Below are 6717 nucleotides of genomic sequence, written 5' to 3'. Positions count from 1 at the left end.
TCACTTTAAATACTAAATAAAAATCTCCCAGTAGAGTTGGAAGCTGCTTTTATATATATCTGCGGTTTCACAGTATTATATAGAACACTCCCCTCCCCCTCCTGCGTTGTAAAAGTTTTTTTTTCTTTTTTGTTTTTTTTCCGACCTCTTTCATGCCTAGACTTTGGTATGTTTTCCATTCTCAGTTTGTCCTTACAAATTATTTGCTATCATCAATATTATATTAATCATTATTATATTAATAATATTATAATTATATTACATCAATCATTTCAATATTATATTAATGCAGAATTTATAAATATCTCGTCGAGTTTGTATAGGTGCAAAATGCTGATNCTTTGGTATGTTTTCCATTCTCAGTTTGTTCTTACAAATTATTTGCTATCATCATTTCAATATTATATTAATGCAGAATTTATAAATATCTCGTCGAGTTTGTATAGGTGCAAAATGCTGATTCATTTCATTTGACTAAGCCTAGATTAACTCCATAAAAAAAAAATTTTTTTTTTTCTTTTCTTGAGATGATCATATTTTTGTATGTTTTCCATTCTCAGTTTGTTCTTTCAAATTATTTGTTCCCTTTATTTTAATATTACATTTCTGCAGAATGCTGATTATTAGCATTTTATTAAGTATAAGTTGGCCTCATTTCTAATAATTAATTTTTTGCCATCCGGTGGCAAAAAAATATCAGTTGCATCAGAATTTCTAAAATCACATCAAGATTGTATCGGTACAAAATGCTGACTGGTTTCATTAGGAAAAGTGTGAATGGACTTAATAAGCAATCTTTTTTATTTTTTTTAAATCAGTTGAACATATTTTTTTATGTTTTCTATTCTGAGTTTGTTCTATTTGTGACCTTTATTTTAATATTATATTTGGTACAGCATGTTGATTATTTGCATTTTTTAAGCATGAGTTGGCTTCATTACAAATTATTATAATTAATTATTTCAAATTATTCTTATAATCAGATTAACCTTCTTGTCCATAAGTTTCAATTGTCAATTGTATAAGTACTTGTAAATGTAAGTGGAGATTTATTAGGTTTAAAATGCTGACTAGTTTCATTAGGCTAAGAAAGAATTGACCGTATGAATAAATTGTTTTTTTCTTTCCATCAGATAAACATGTTTTTGTATGTTTTCCATTCTCAGTTTTTTTTGTCAAATTATTTAATCCCTTTATTTCAAATTTACATTGGTGCAGACAATCTATCATACCTAAAAAATTGCTATTAGCAGGTATGATTCTTAGTGATTCAAACAACTTAGTGATTAACTCATTCAAAATGCTAAACACTTTTATGCTAAGCGTGAATTGAATTTATAAAAAATTTATCTTTTCTTCGAAAGGGAAAGTTTCGTCTTATTCCATTCATTTCCATTTGTATGTTTTCAATTCTCAGTTTATTCTTTCAAATTATTTGCTATCATTTATCTAATTTTTTGCAATCATTCATCTAAAGAAGAATTTACTGTATAAAAAATGGTGTTTTTTTTTTTTTCGTCTTAGGAAAAGATTTTTCTCTTTTCCATTCTTTGTTTCTGCAAATTATTTGCTATAATCATTTCAATATTACATTGGTGCAGCATGCTCATTATTAGAATTTTTGTGCTCATGGGATGACCTCGTTATCATTAGGATACAGAACAATATACTTTATTTTTAAAAAAATTTTTTTTTTCCATCTGATGAATCTACATTGGTATGTTTATATTCTCAGTTTGTTTTTACAAATTATTTGCTACTTTTATTTCTATTGTATTGCAGTACTCGGACCACTTGCATTCTCTTAATCATGAATCGGCCTCATTTCAAAATATTATATTTTTTGGCATCAGGTGGACCTCCATTTTTTTTAGTTGAATTATCAGTTGCATTAGAATTTATAAATATCACATCGAGATTATGTAGCTCAATATTGCTGATTAGTTTCATTAGGCTAAGCCTTAATTGACGTCAAACAGGGTGCTTATTTTTTATTTATATTTAAAGGTGCTTATTTTTGTTTTTTTAAAAACCTTTAAAGTTGCTTTCTTCATTATTTTTTTTTAAAAAAGTGCTTAATTTTCCTTTTTTGAAAATGGTAATTTTTTTCTTTGCCATGTCAATTTTCGCTGCATATTATGTAAAAGAGTGTTTTCGAATTGTTCTATTCAACGTCTGCACAATTCATTCAACCACACTCCATTTCGGCGTGCTGCCGATCCGTAACATATGTTAGCACCAATCATGTAACACGTTTGATGACATACTTGGGAGTGACTACTGAGCTGAATTTGGCGAGATTCTTTCACTCATATGTGCAACTCTGCTGCATTCACAATTTCTATTAAAAGAAAATAATCTAATATAACAAGAAAAGGTTTATAATTTTTGAAGCTCCACAATTCATTGAACAACAAAAGTGAATACCTAATCCTTTAAATATAAATATGCTTTTCATACTGATAAATAATATTTTTGCATAAGGATAAATATGGCAATATTAAAAAAATAATAATTTTTCTTAATAAAAATACTAAATTTGTTCAAAAATTAACCTTTTATTTTTCACAATATTTCTTTAAAAAAATTTTATAATTTCTTCATCACAGGATGATAAAAAAGACATCTATTTTTAAAAAAAAGATTTTAAATGTAAATATATTAGTTTAAATTGTACTTTAATTATACTTTTAGAAACAAATATTCTCTAGTATATTTAATTATCAATATGTAATTGGTTCTATGTTTATTTTACTTCTTAAATATTGTTCAGATGAAATTGTGACATAATTTGAGTAAAAGGGTTTTGGACAGGACGGTTTAGACCGTGGATTAATCCATTCTGCCAACCCTGGTTCCAACTCCCCTTTGTCATCTGCACTTTTCCCACCTCATCTGTTAAGGTAGAGGCGTAGGAAAACGCATTGGGCTGCGTACGATGGTGTCCCCCCGTCTCACTTGTGGAGGCTTAGGGGACGCCCATGTGTGCTGTTTGCAGTGAAGATTTCTTCTCTTACTATTATTTTTAACTTCTTTTTTTTTTTTACTTTAATCACTTTTTTCATTTTGATATTTCATTTCTTGTTCTAATACACGGCGCATAACTTTTTTAAGGGTGCACATTTTCGTTTTTTAAAAGCGCTTAAAGGTGTTTTTTTCATGGTGTGTTTTTAAAAAGTTATTAATTTTCCTTCTTCGAAAATAATATATTTTTTCTTCTTTACCATGTCAATTTTCGCTGCGTATTATATTCGCACAATTTAAAAATTATGCATCGTGATTCGTATTTACATGATCAAGAAATTACGAATCATGATTTGTATTATTGCATTTTTCTAATTTAAAATAGAGTTTCATATTCGCGTGATTTATAAGCCTCATATTCACATTTTCTGAATTTAAAATTATGCATGGGATTCACATTCATATATTCATATAATTTTAAAATTAATCATTGGGATTTATAATTGCATAGTTTACAAGTTTAAAAATCTCAATTTTTTGGTACAATTTTTGGATACATAAATGTATATATATATACAGGGTATCCGTAAACCTGGAAAGTCATGAATTTCATTATTGAACCAAATTTGTCATGATTTTAACTATTTTTTTAAGCAAGTCTTGGATTTAGTTTGCTGAAAAACCTAATTTTTAAAATGCAATCTAACCCCCCCCCCACTTCATGGTGCTCTGAATATCTGAATTATTAATAAAATGTATATATATATGTTAATCTATATTCNAGCTTTAGCTTCTCCATGAAGAGTGCGAAAGACATTGTGTGTGTTTTGCAAAGGAAGGAGCACGATATCAGCTCCTAGGTTTTTTTTCTTCCTTTAAAAGATAAAAAAAATCGAGTTAAAGGGAGTAAAATTCGAGTAATCGAGAATAATTAACATGAAATTGAAGATAAAAGGGTCGGGACGTCATAAAAAAATCGAGTTATAGTAATATTCGAGTTATCGTACTTCGAGTTATAGCGAATTGACTGTATATATATACAGGGTATCCGTGCACCTGGAAAGTCATGAATTTCATTATTGAACCAAATTTGTCATGATTTTAACTATTTTTTTAAGCAAGTCTTGGATTTAGTTTGCTGAAAAATCTAATTTTTAAAATGCAATCTAACCCCCCCCCACTTCATGGTGCTCTGAATATCTGAATTATTTATAAAATGTATATATATATATGTGTGTATATCTATATTAATTCTAGGATTTCCTTTTTTTTACTTTCTGACCACTCTCGTCCCTGCATCAGGTGGACCTTCTTTTTTATAAGTTCAATTATCAGTTGGTCAGAATTTTAAATATCTTTTCGAGATCGTATAGGTGCACAATGTTGATTTGTTATTTTAGTCTAAGTGTGAATTTACTGTATTAAAAAAAAAAAAATTTAAATTCAACGTATGGAAAGACTTTTCTTTTTACCATTCCCTGTTTCTGCCAATTATTTGCCATCCTTTCAATATTAAATTGGTGCAGCATGCTGATTAATAGCATTCTTTTGCGCACGTCATCCGAGTTGGCCTTATGTCAAATTATAATATTTTTTGTAATCATATGGGCTTTTTTTTTATTTGTTTAATTACCAGTTGCGTTAGAATTTGTTAATATCACGTCGAGATTGTATTGATTTAAATTTCTGACTAGTTAGCTGAGAATGAGTAGACTTTTAAAAAGTAGTAAACTTCGGTATTGGAAAAATTTGTCATGAAATGTTATGACTTTAAACTATTTTTTAAAAAAAATCGTGAAAAGTCATGAATTTATCTCGCCGAAAAATCTAATTTTTAAAATTTTGTTCCGAATATCTGAATTTTTAACAAAATCCCCACTCATAGTCATATTTTATAAAAATGTATTTATCGTGATCTTTAAAACTGTGATTTCTGAATATTTATATATTTATTTTCAATTTGAAATTCTATCTGAAGCAAGATAGTCATTAGCAAATTTTTTTTAAATTCTTAAATAAGAACAGAAAAATCAGTCTTACTTTCCTTTCTGGGGGGCAAGAAAAGTATCCTTAGAATATAATTCTGCAGAAAAAAAAAATAATAAAATGAATTTATTATTAATTTTTTTTTTAATTATTTAATTGTTTCAATTCTTGCTTGGCTCTGCTTTTTTAATTTGAAATCTACAAATATGAAGATGCTGAGTATAACAGTTTTGGTTATTCCTATCATTTTAATAAATGTTATTATAGTGCTTTTTTTTTTAAAATTTTTGGTTCTTTCTGTCCGAGAAAATAGTAACTTGGTTAAGTCATGAAATTATCTTGGAATTAGTCACGAATTTGAAAATCTAAAATGTAGCAGATACCCTGAACAGACTTTGGTATATTTTCCATAATCTGTCTGTTCTTGCAGATTTTTTGTTTCTTTCATTTCAATATTATATTGGCGCAGCTGCTGATTATTAGCATTTTCTTAGACATGAGTTGACCTCATGTCCAATTGTTATATTTATTGTCAATAGATTTACCTTCTTGGACTAACCAACAAGTTCACTTATCAGTTGCATTAGTAATTGTAAATATCACATCGAGATTGTATAGGTTTAAAATGCCGACCTGTTTCATTAGGCTAACCCTGAATTGATTTTTTTTATTTTTAAATTTTGTTTTTTTTCCATCATATGAAAAGATTTTTATGTTTTTCATTCTCAGTTTTTTCTTGTATTTGCAACCATTATTTCAATATTATATGGCACATCATACTGATTATTAGCATTTTTTAGGCATGAGTAAACCTCATGTCTAATTATTATATTTTTTGTTATCAGATTAACCTTCTTTTCATGAGTGCCATCATCAGTAATTGCATTAGAATTTGTAAATATCACATCGAGATTTATTAGCTTAAAAATGCTGACTAGTTCCATTAAGCTATGCCTGAATTGCAGGGCCGGATTAACCTATAGGCACACTAGGCACATGCCTAGGGCCTACGAAAAACTTGGGAGAAAAAAATTTGTTGACAAAAATAATTTGGCTTTAAAAACAAGTGTATTTTGCACAAAATTATGAAGATATGTATAAAAATATAATATTTTTCGGTAATAAATTATTTTGCAGAATCTTATGATCTAATATATTGCACAAAATTATAATTGCATAAAAAAATGGCATAATTGCACGGCATGGCATAATTGCACAAAAAAAACCCTCAACTGCGTTGGTGCGAAATAAAAATTGAAAATTCGTACTTACAATAATATTGTATGCAGATTTATTCTGATGATTGGTTGTTGTTGCACATCACAACTAGATGCTTTTTCGAAAGAGAAATTTTGTCTCCTGTCAGTCAATATAGTTTTAAACAAAGAGAAGGATCTTTCTACTTCGACAGAAGTTATGGGCGCGTACCTAAAACAACTTGCCATGGTAGGAGATATGGTAAGTTCAACTATAGTGTCACCAGAAAGTACTTTTGCAATGTCCTTGATGCATTCAAAGTCTGTATTTGCAGAGATGACGTTTTCACATTTCTTCCTTATTATGTCACCAGATGGTCCAGGCACAGACATTAGTTCTTCAATAGTATTGTCGAAAATCTTTAGTGACACTGACAAAGACATATTTCTTTTTTCCATGTGTTCAATAGCTCCAGGGAGCTTCCCAAAATAAGTTGAAATAAAAGTCAGTTCATTTTTAATTTTAGAACTGCTGAGCAGATTTTTGCTTTTTCTTATGGATATTGCCTCT

Source organism: Parasteatoda tepidariorum, chromosome 7 (assembly GCF_043381705.1).
Source record: "Parasteatoda tepidariorum isolate YZ-2023 chromosome 7, CAS_Ptep_4.0, whole genome shotgun sequence".
In the NCBI taxonomy this organism is placed as follows: Eukaryota; Metazoa; Arthropoda; class Arachnida; order Araneae; family Theridiidae; genus Parasteatoda; species Parasteatoda tepidariorum.
Note: the sequence above shows the minus strand (reverse complement) of the source record.